At 39.8% G+C, this 12,409-nt stretch overlaps 1 protein-coding gene across 2 annotated transcripts in view; it reads left to right on the forward strand.

The window, feature by feature from the left end:
* LOC106092931 (ephexin-1) overlaps nucleotides 1-12,409 on the forward strand; it is a 186,998-nt gene that overhangs the window by 52,508 nt on the left and 122,081 nt on the right. The window contains exon 1 of one of the 2 annotated variants that reach the window (XM_059362331.1): nucleotides 11,449-11,851. The exons of the other annotated variant lie outside the window; for it this stretch is intronic. The gene's annotated coding sequence lies outside the window, so the exon portion shown is untranslated. Of the gene's footprint in view, nucleotides 1-11,448; nucleotides 11,852-12,409 lie in introns of those variants that run through there. 2 annotated transcript variants of the gene reach the window in all.

The following is a 12,409-nucleotide window of genomic DNA, read 5'->3' on the forward strand; positions in this document are numbered from 1 at the left end:
CTTTCTACCAATCGGCACGAGCGATTTTTGAGCGATTAACAAATGGTGTGGGATCCTACGTGAATTCATTTTTTTGACGGTCAAATGTCCATACAATATTGAATGTGTGCTGGTACCACTAATGCCCTATCTCACGATAGGTCACAAGACGATTTTCTAATGCCACAGCATCAATGGTTTTTGGAACAACAACTGATTTTGGACGACCTTCATGAGGTTCGTTTTTTTTTTCTTTTATATTTCGGGATTGGACAACCCTTGTGTTGCAATCTGCCAACTGACAGCTCTATGGGTAAAGCTTGACATTTTTGAGGTTATACGTACTCAGAACGTTTTGACATACGAGCGCTATTTGTGTTGTTTACAGTAACTTAAAAAATTCATTTCGCCCAAAAAATAAAATTAAATCGTCTACATTTTCGTGCGATTATTTTGTACAACTTTCGACGGGGATTTACCCAATAACAGTGCGCTCGATGAACTTAATTGAATTTTTGGCGAATTCTAGATGGAGCTTCATCGCCAAAAATTCAATTAAGTTCATCGATGCACTGTTGTTGGGTAAATCCACGTCGAATGTTGTAAAAAATAATCGCACGAAAATGTTGACGATTTAATTTTAGTTTTTGGGCGAGATGAATCTTTTAAGTTACTGTAAACAACACAAATAGCGCTCGTATGTCAAAACGAACCTCATGAAGGTCGTCTAAAATCAGTTGTTGTTCCGTATGTCAAAACGTTCTGAGTAGGTATAACCTCAAAAATGTCAAGATTTACCCATAGAGCTGTCAGTTGGCAAATTGCAACACAAGGGTTGTCTAATCCCAAAATATAAAAGGCAACCCTCGTATAAATTATTTCCAAAATCCTTGGATCTTTCATCCTTCTCACTCTTCAACTTTTTTGGCCGAAATATACGATATATACAATTGTTGACACCCCCACCCTTAGCTATGACACCTATGTAGCAATTAAAACTTTGATCCAACAATTCAGTTCAAGCTTCAATAAAAATCACTGCAGCCATAGGCATACCAAATCATTTTATCTATAACAGGACGATTTATATTAACGGCTTTTTAATATCAAAGTAAAAACTGGGTCAAAACATTTAACACTACTTTGCTAAGCTTGACTGGCTTGACATAACCACAAGAACATGGCCTAATCTTGTGGAATTCTTACTGTACCCTGAGATTGTTTTCGCTACACTTCAAATTAGTCTTTTTAGTGGTTTTTAAAAAGACACACAGACATGCCATAATTATGAAATAAAACGAAAACAAAACACCTTTTGGACATAACCAGAAAATAAAATAAAAACGTAAAGACATTTCCCCGGCTTCCAACTGCCATGAAATGAAAACTAACAAAACCGTTTAATTACCATGAAAAGCTAAATAAACAGAAACAGAAACCGAAACCACTGAGCAGCAGAAGAATAAAATTAAAATGAAAATGTTTGATGTAATTAAAGCGAAACCCCTTAGCCCCCACTCAGCCAGTCAACGAACATCATCATGCAAGGGGAGGTAATCCATTCTACCATCATCCATCCATCACTCATGGATGAGGCAAAGAAAACAGGTAATCCAAACAACCTGAACAGTTAACAGCGGCCCAAAAATGAATTGTGCCCCATTTGTAGAACAACAAACGATGGCCACCAATTTGTCTGTCAGTCATTGCGGCAGTACGTTACTCTTGCGGCTCTTGCTTGACTTGCAAACCAATGAAGACATAAAGACAAGGTCGTAGGGTGTGAGTTTTGTGTGCCTTCTTTGATGAGAAGTTTAATCAAAGCCTGGAAACATAAAAAACCAACACTTTGGCCAGTGGAAAAAATTGTGTAGCCACAAATTGTGTTATGGGTAGACGGACGGATGGATGTAGAAAAAAAAGTGTTTGTTGTTATATAGAACATTGGCTTGACAAGGTGACAAGACAATGACAATCTGGCATAATTGCCTTGGATTTCTTGTGTGAGGTATAAGTGATTTATTACACATAGAGAAATCAAGGGTGATTAAGTTTTTCAAAAAACCACATAAAAATCAGAAAAAGCATGGAATTTTTATTTCAATCGATAGTACGGTCTATATATTGTTTTGCCCAAAAAGTAATTGCGGATTTTTTAAAAGAAAGTAAATGCATTTTTAATAAAACTTAGAATGAACTTTAATCAAATATACTTTTTTTCACACGTTTTTTTCTAAAGCAAGCTAAAAGTAACAGCTGATAACTGACAGAAGAAAGAATGCAGTTACAGAGTCACAAGCTGTGAAAAAATTTTTCAACGCCGACTATATGAAAAATCCGCAATTACTTTTTGGGCAACCCAATAATTAAATGTTTGAAGATTATTTCATGCAAATGTTGATCGCCTCAAATGGTCCATCCGCTCAGTCCAATTTTGGCATACTCTTTCCAACATTTCGACCGGTACCTCGCTAATAAATGCTTCAATTTTGTCTTCCAATGCCTCAATTGAAACGGGCTTGTCTGTATAGACATGAGCTTTAACAGAGCCCCACAAAAAATAGTCCAAAGGCATTACATTGCACGATATAGGCGGCCAATTGACCGGTCCCGAAGGTGAGATAAAATTTTCACCGAACTCTCCCCTCAATAAGCCCCTTGTAACGCGTGCTGTGTGACATGTGGCACTGTCTTGTTGAAACCACATGTCAAGATCTTGCATTTTGTGTAAAAAAAATTTGTGTATCATCTCTCGATAGCTCTTACCATTCACAGTTCACAGAAGAAGTACGGTCCAATGAAGCCACCAGCCCATAAACCACATCAAACTGTGACTTTTTCTGGATGCATTGGTAGCTCTTGCAATGCTTCTGGTTGATGTTTACTCCAAAATCGACAATTTTGCTTATTTACGTATACATAGAGCCAAAAACAAATGAGCTTCGCCGCAGAAGAAGAAGAAGAAGAAGCGCGCGATGAACTTTCCTAACAAGGCACGCATTTTGAGTTGCAATAACGGACAAGCATTGTTCGCTTGTAAGACGATTCATGGTTAAATTATAGACCAAACTGAAGATGTGTGCCAGTGAAACAGAACACGAAACGTATGTGAGCTGTTTAAACCAGTGTTGCCAACAAAATAATGGCTACAAAAATCACCCTTTACTATGGTCTCCAACTTTCAAAATAAGAATGGTCCGAGTCGGTCCATAACCTGATAGAGCTCTAATAGCATGACAATGTTTAGCCATTATTCTTTGTTTCCCCATAAAGACAGACCGAGCAAAAAACTTGACAAATGCTATGCATGGTGGAGGGTATATGAAATTCGACCCGGCTAAACTTGGCACGCTTTTAATTGTTTTATGGAAGATTTTGCCAAATTTGAACAGATATTGCCAAACTGCAATCTCCAATGACCGACATCAGTCAAAAGTATCTGAGTACATTTTTAAGCTTCAAACACAATGGAAAGGGACAGACGGACGTTTGGACAGGATAGAAGGGCGGACAGACGGAAATGAAAGAATAGACTAACGAAAAGAATGGACATGCAGGCAGTATGAATTGACGGATGTCTACATGGAAGGGACGAACAGAATAGTCGGATGGACAGAATTGAGGGGAGGACAGAATAAATGGATGCTCAAAACGGAACGGAAAAAATGGGTGGACAGAAAATTTGGACTGAGGGACAGTATGAACGGACGGATGGACGGTCAGTATTGATGGGCGGTCAGTATTGATGGGCGGTCAGTATGGACGGGCTGTCTACATGGAAGGGCCGTCACCATAAACGGACGAACAGAATAGTCGGATGGACAGAATTGAGGGGAGGACAGAATAAATGGATGCTCAAAATGAACGGAAAAAATGGGTGGACAGAAAATTTGGACTGAGGGACAGTATGAACGGACGGATGGACGGTCAGTATTGATGGGCGGGCAGTCTGCATGGAAGGGCCGTCAGCTTAAACGGACGGACAGAATAGTCGGTTGGACAGAATTGAGGTGAAGGACAAAATGAACGGACGGACAGAATGAAAGAACGGACAGAATGAACGAACAGAAAAAATTTATGGAAGGAAAGATTGGACTGATGGACAGTATGAACGGACGGGAGGTTAGTATGGTCGAGACGGACTGAACAGACGGACTTACGGGTAATTTTGAGAGATGTTTAGTATGGAGGGGCGGACAGAATGGACTGACAGATTGGACGAACGGACAGAATGGATAAACGGAAAAAATAAAATTTTTAAACATATAGCTTCAAACGCTATAGAAAGGGACAGGCGGACGTTTGGACAGGATAGAAGGGCGGACTGAATGGACGGACTGATTGGATGAACTGACAGGCGGAATGGGCGGACGGAAAGAATAGACTACCGAAAGAATAGACATATAGATAGTATGAAAGGACGAATGGATGGACGGGCAGTGTTGATGGGCGGTCAGTATGGACGGGCAGTCTGTATGGAAGGGCCATCACCATAAACGTACTAACAGGATAGTCAGATGGCCAGAATTGAGGGGAGGACAGAATAGATGGACGCTCAAAATGAACGGGCGGACAGAATGAACGAACGGAAAAATGGATGGACGGACAAATTGGACTGATGGACAGTATGAACGGACGGTCAGTTAGTATGGCCGGGACGGACTTACGGGTAGTTTTACAGATGGTAAGCATGGAGGGGAGGACTGAATAGACGGACTTACGGGTAGTTTTGACAGATGGTTAGTATGGAGGGGCGGACAGAATGGACGGACAGATTGGACGAACGGACGGATGGGTGGACGGACGGACAGTTTTGACGGACAATCAGTGTGGACCGAATGGGACTGATCGCCCTTAGAAGCCTCAATTTTCTTTCGATTTAGCTGAAATTTAAAAAAAAGACTTGTGTTATGGCTTTTAATCCCCGGATTTGATTTCTTGAGCCTTTAGAAGCCTGAATTTTCATCCGATTTGGCTGAAATTTGGAACAAAGACTTAACGGATTTGATTACTTGAGCCCCTAGAAGCCTCAATTGTTATCCGATTGGGCTGAAATTTAGAACAAAGACTTGAGCTTTAATCCGAATCGATCTATGAACAGATATAGCCCCCATAAAAACTGATCATCAGATTTAACTTCTTCAGCCCCTATAAGCCTAACTTTTCACCTGACTTAGCTGAAATTTGGCCCAAAAACCTATTATATGACTAACAACATCAGTGCCGAATCGGTCTATATGGTGCTTAAGCCCCCTCTAAGTGCGGATATCTCGATATGACTTCTTGAGACTAAAATAATTCAAATTCAGTTAATAAGAGTACATTTTTAGCGGAATCCATGGTGGTGAGTACCCAAGATTCGGCCCGGCCGAACTTAGCTCGCTTACACTTGTTATAGTTAAAAAAATATAACAATAAATTTTCCAATATTTTCATATCTAATATTTTTTTCTAATTAATTTTTTGTTTAAACATTTTGTTACAAAAATTTAGAACTATTGAGTGCTTGGAGTCGATTCCGTAGTCGGAGTCGACTCCACAGCCCTGCGATAGACATAGACATATTTATCTGCCCCATGCTACTGTGGATATACACCTAAGCCAGTAATCGGCTTGTTGTGCGCTCTAAATACTAAAAAAGTAACCTCGAAAAAGAAAATCTAAGTTAGGAACTTTGGATTAAATTTAGTAGAATAAACTAAATTATATTCTGTATCACACTTTATTGACTTATGACCTGATTTTATAAACTTCATAATTTTTTAATAAATATCTTTCTTTTTTTATTTTTAGGTAAGTTCAACTTTTTTGAATATTCAAAATTGCCTTAAATGAGTTCGGTAAGTTTAAACAGTTAGCAGAAGTAGGGAAATATACCAAAATAAATCTGACTTACACTGCATAGTGTAGAATTTCAATTAAATTAAAGAACAATCGCGCTTTCCAAGTGATCAAAAATCCAAAAAAACCAGTAAAAAGGCATTAAGTTCGGCCGGGCCGACCACCACCTCGGGTATAAATGTAAACCACCTTTCGTCACAATCCGATGAAGAATGCATAAATTATGCACCCACATCGAAATATAGACCAATTTGAACCACAATCGGCACGGACATTGAGTGGCCTAATAAATACAAGTCACTGTTCAATTTTGTAGAACAAAATATTGGTCTTTTTGGCAGCTATATGCAAATATAGACCGATCTGAACTAAAATGGACACGCATGTAGAAAAGCCTAACATAAGTCATTGTGTCAATTTTCAGCGAAATCGAACAATAAATGCGTCTTTTTAACGCCAAGTCTTTAAATCGAGAGATCGGTCCATATGGCAGCTATATTCAAATATGGACCGATCTGAACCAAATAAACAACTCACCGTTTAAAGTTTTGGCGAAATGGGATAACAAATGCGCGTTTTATGGGCCCAAGACTTTAAATCGAGAGATTGGTCTATATGGCAGCTATATCCAAATCTTGACCGATCTAGGCCAAATTAAAGAAGGATGTCGACGGGCCTAACACAACTCACTGTCCCAAATTTTGGCGAAATCGGACAATAAATGCGCCTTTTATGGGCCTAAGACTTTAAATCGAGATATTGCTCTATATGGAAGCTATATCCAAATCTTGATCGATCTGGGCCAAATTGAAGAAGGTAGTCGAAGGGCCTAACACAACTCACTGTCGCAAATTTCGGCGTAATCGGACAATAAATGCGCCTTTTACGGACCCAAGACATCAAATCGAGAGATCGGTCTATATGGGAGCTATATCCACATCTGGACCGATCTGAACCAAATAAAACAATAAGAACGTGGTAAATCTTATATACCCTCAACCATGGATCGCATTTTCGAGTTCATTGCGCGGTATCTCTTTTCAGGCAAACAAGGAATAATTGATAAGAATTGTTATGCTATTGGAGCTTTATCAAGTTATAGTCCGATTCGGTCCATAAGTGAATAGTATGTTGAAGAACATAGTATAAGTCACTGGGTCATATTTTAGTCCATTTGGAAAAGAATTGCACCTTTTAGGGGCTCAAGAAACATAATCGGGAGATCGGTTTATATGGGAACTGTATCAGACTATAGATCGATTAAGACCATATTGGACATGCATATTGAAGGTCATGGGAGAAGCCGTTGTTCAAAAGCAACATCGGATAAGAATTGCGGCCTCTAGAGGCTCAAGAAGTAAAGATCCCAGATCGGTTTATATGGCAGCTATATCAGGTTATCGACCGATTAAAACCATACTTGGCACACTTGTTGATGGTCATACCAAATAACTTCATGCAAAATTTTAGCGAAATCGGACGAGAATTGCGCCCTCTAGTGGCTCAAGAAGACGAGATCCAGGATCGGTTTATATGTCAGCTATATCAGGTTATGGACCGATTTCAACTATATTTGACACAATTGTTGGAAGTTATAACAAACAACTTCGTGCAAAATTTCAGCCATATCGGTCGAGAATTGCGCCCTCTAGTGGCTCAAGAAGTCAAGATCCAAGATCGGTTTATATGGCAGCTATATCAGGTTATGGACCGATTTCAACTGTATTTGACACAATTTTTGGAAGTTATAACAAACAACTTCATGCAAAATTTCAGCCATATCGGTTGAGAATTGCGCCCTCTAGTGGCTCAAGAAGTCAAGATCCAAGATCAGTATATATGACAGCTATATCAGGTTATGGACCGATTTCAACTATATTTGACACAATTTTTGGAAGTTATAACAAAGAACTTCATGCAAAATTTCAGCCATATCGGTCGAGAATTGCGCCCTCTAGTGGCTCAAGAAGTCGAGATCCAGGATCGGTTTATATGGCAGCTATATCAGGTTATGGACCGATTTCAACTATATTTGACACAATTTTTGGAAGTTATAACAAACAACTTCATGCAAAATTTCAGCCATATCGGTCGAGAATTGCGCCCTCTAGTGGCTCAAGAAGTCGAGATCCAGGATCGGTTTATATGGCAGCTATATCAGGTTATCGACCGATTAGAACCATACTTGGCACACTTGTTGATGGTCATACCAAACAACTTCATGCAAAATTTCAGACATATCGGTCGAGAATTGCGCCCTCTAGTGGTTCAAGAAGTCGAGATACAGAATCGGCTAATATGGCAGCTATATCAGGTTATGGACCGATTTCATCTATATTTGATACAATTGTTGGAAGTTATAACAAACAACTTCATGCAAAATTTCAGCCATATCGGTCGAGAATCGCGCCCTCTAGTGGCTCAAGAAGTCGAGATCAAGGATCGGTTTATATGGCAGCTATATGAGGTTATGGACCGATTTGGCCCATCTACAATCCCAACCGACCTACATTAATTAGATATATTTGTGCAAAATTTCAAGCGTCTAGTTTTACTCCTTCGATTGTTAGCGTGCTTTCGACAAACGGACGGATGGAAAGACGGATGGACATGGCTAGCTCGACTTCAAATGTCATGACGAACAAGAATATCTATACTTTATGGGGTCTTTGACGTATATTTTGATTTTCAAGTTTACCCCCCATCCTATGGTGGAGGGTATAAAAAAGATGTCGAAGGGCCTAACACAACACGCTATCCCAAATTTCGGCGAAATCTGACAATAAATGTGCCTTTTATGGGCCCGAGACCTTAAATCGTAAGATTGCTCTATATAACAGCTACATCCAAATCTAGACCGATGTGAACCGAATTGAAAAAAAGATGCCAAGGGGCTTAACGCAACTCACTGTCCCAAATAGTCCGATATAGCTCACCTTCGAACTTTACCTGCCTATGGACAAAATGAAAATCTATTACTAATCTTAAAGACTGAAGCGTGATTTCAACAGACAGACGGACGGACAGACAGACGGACAGGCAGACGGACAGGCAGACGGAAGGACAGACGGAAGGACAGACGGAAGGACAGACGGAAAGACAGACGGAAGGTAAGACAGAAGTACAGACATGGCTAGATCGTCTTAGATTTTTTCGACTATCACGAATATATGTACTTAATAGGGTCGGAAATGGATATTTCAATGTGTTGCAAACGTAATGACCAAATGAATATACCCCCAACCTCTGGTGGTGGGTATAAAAAAAGATTTGGGCTATTCAAATTCCCATTATACAAATGTTGCAAATCTTGACTTCTTGAGTCTCTAGAGTGCGCAATTCTTATCCGATTGGGATGAAATTTTGCACGACGTGTTTTGTTATGATATCCAAGTATGGTTCAAATCGGTCCATAACCTAATATAGCTGCCATATAAACCGATCTTGGGTCTTGACTTCTTGAGTCTCTAGAGTGCGCAATTCTTATCCGATTGGAATGAAATTACGCACGACGTGTTTTGTCGTGATATCCAACAACTGTGCCAAGTTTGGTTCAAATCGGTCCATGACCTGGTATAGCTGTCATATAAACCGATCTTGGGTCATGACTTCTTGAGCCCCTAGAGTGCGCAATTCTTTTCCGATTGGAATGAAATTTCGCACGAAGTGTTTTGTCGTGATATCCAACAACTGTGCCAAGTATGGTTTAAATCGGTTCATAACTTGATATAGCTGTCATATAAACCGATCTGGGATCTTGACTTCTTGAGCTTGTAGAGGTCGCAATTATTATCCGATTTGCCTGAAATTTTGTACGACAAATCCTCTCATGACCATCAACATACGTATTTATTATGGTCTGAATCGGTCTATAGCCCGATACAGCTCCCATATAAATCGATCTCTCTATTTTACTTCTTGAGCCCCCAAAGGGCGCAATTCTTATTCGAATTGGCTGACATTTTACACAGGTCTCCAACATATAATTTAATTGTGGTCCAAACCGGACCATATCTTGATATCGCTCTAATAGCAGAGCAAATCTTTTCTTATATCCTGTTTTGCCTAAGAAGAGATGCCGGGAAAAGAACTCTACAAATGCGATTCATGGTGGAGGGTATATAAGATTCGGCCCGGCCGAACTTAGCACGCTCTTACTTGTTTCTGATATTTTTGGCCAGGATTCGAACCCTGGCGTTATGCACCATGGGCGGCTATGCTTATCTTTTAATGAAAATAATTTGAGTAATTTGTTTTCGAGTAGAAGGATTTATGCGCTCAGAAGATAGTGTGCCACCAACAGAATCACCCACTTTGTATACCCCTCATCCTAGGGTGTAGGGTATATTAAAATACAACAAACCATACATATTGAACTCATATGGCATTCCGAGAAGCCAATTTGTCATTTTGTTCACTAAAAGAGCGCTTAAGCACTTTTCCCCATTACCATGGCCCACAGAAACACCCTTTGCAGCTGCTACACTTTTGCTTCATTTATATGTTACAAATGTGCTTATCTGGCAAAAGCAAAACATTCCATTCCTCTGCACATTGGCCAAGTGAACTGTGGGATAATAAAGACCAGAGTCTTGTTACCAATTCACATTGACACCTGTGAAAGTCGATTACAAATTCAGAATTCTAATGCCGAGCGAAATCACATGAACGTGTAATTTATGGCACCACAACAAGAATTTCTCTCTCAGCTACCAATACTGCAGTGGATTAGGCCGGCCACATTTCAATTGGCCAAATGAAAGTAAATTCTCTTGACATGCCAAACTCGTTATCACAAAAGGCAAACAAAAATCAGCAAAGCTTAAAAATATGTGTAACACAAAAACATGACCTACAAAACTATTTATTGACTTTGGATTTTGGTTTATACGAAGCTTCTTAAGCCATGGCCATAATGTGGTAAACGTTTCTCGAGACTTTGGTAATGTAACAATTATCATATATTATGCATGTGGAATAGTTTGAAGCATGCCAACAATTGGGTCTACGTGCCCACAACAAGAAATTCTAAATCTTAAGTCATTGATGTTGTAGTCGTCTTCTGCTACGTCCATGTTAACCACCCATTGTAGCAGGCCTCTCAGCCATTGCCCATTGTGGGTCATTGTGATGCGTATTGGTGATGCGTTGAGCCATTAAAGCCCAAAGTAACACTTGTGAGGTCACAATCATTAATGTGCCAGTTCAGTTTGTAAGAGACCATCATCACGCGCGGCGTCGTCATTATTGTGTTCTTCATAGCCATTGTAAAGTTAAGTCGTGAGGCCGTATAGGATCTCCTCTTAATTTAACATTTAACCACCCATTCACCCACTAAAGCCTAGACCCACCCTGTCAAGTACCTAGAGAGCAAAAATTGCCCATTGATGAACGGATGGCTAGGCGCATAAGACGATGACAAAGCAGACGAGAACATTTCTGCATGTTTACCATGCAATAGGTGACGAAGTGTGGTGGTCAACATATCTGTCATTCACTGCGAATCATTGAAAGCGTGTTGTCGTCGTCGTCGTCATTGTCTTGCTTGACGTCTTTCAGCAGGAGGTTAGCAGGTTGTGAGCTTTTGCTGCCATTCAGTAACTCAAAGCGCGCCTTGCTTGTTGGTACACTACAACGCGCGTATATGGCACGCGCCATTCACACCACCCCAGGCAATGGTTATATGTGGAAATTATCCAAAGGGGTTGCATACACAAAACAAATAAAAGAAGTTGAAGTGAATAACACAAATATCGATTCGCATTAACTCTGTTGCTATAGTTGCCAACCATTGACAACCACCTTTCGATAGGGGTGGACAGACAACCAAGGCAAATGGAGTTCTTGACCAAAATAATGTACGGAAAAATAAAAACAAAAGAATTTGTGACTACTGCCAATAATCGAACAAGTGAAAAAATTTAAATAAAATTTGAATAAAAAAACAAAAAACGAAAAAGAGTTGTGAAAAAGTGCATTAATTGTGGATATATACTTGGATTTAAGGACACCATCAAGCTAACTAACTAAAGTAAGTCTATTTAAAAAAAAAAAAGAAAAAAGGCGTAAAGTTCGGCCGGGCCGAACTTTGGATACCCACCACCTTGGGTACATATGTAAAACACCTTTCATCAAAATTCGGTAAACATTTCATACCTTATGCCCCATAGCAGTTATATCAAAATATGTTTCGATTTGGACCAAATACTAATAAGTACAGTAGCTATATCTAACAAAAAACAGATCTGAACCATCTACGACAAGGATGTCGAAAGGCCTGTGTCAAATTTCAGTGAAATCGGAGTATGAATGCGCCTTTTAGGGGGCCAAGACTTTAAATCGGGATATCGGTCTATATGGCAGCTGCATCTAAATCTGGACCGATTTGGGCCAAGTTGTAGAAAAATGTCGAAGAGCCTAACACATAGCACTGTCCCAAATGTCGGCGGAATTAGACAACAAATGCGGTTTTTATGGGCCCAAACCCTTAAATCGAGAGATAGGTCTATATGGCAGCTATATTCAAATCTGAACTAGTCAGGGCCATCTTGAAGAAAGATGTCGAAGGGCCTAAGACAACTAACTGTCC

The sequence above is a fragment of the Stomoxys calcitrans genome, chromosome 1 (genome assembly GCF_963082655.1).
Source record: "Stomoxys calcitrans chromosome 1, idStoCalc2.1, whole genome shotgun sequence".
NCBI classification, from domain to species: Eukaryota; Metazoa; Arthropoda; class Insecta; order Diptera; family Muscidae; genus Stomoxys; species Stomoxys calcitrans.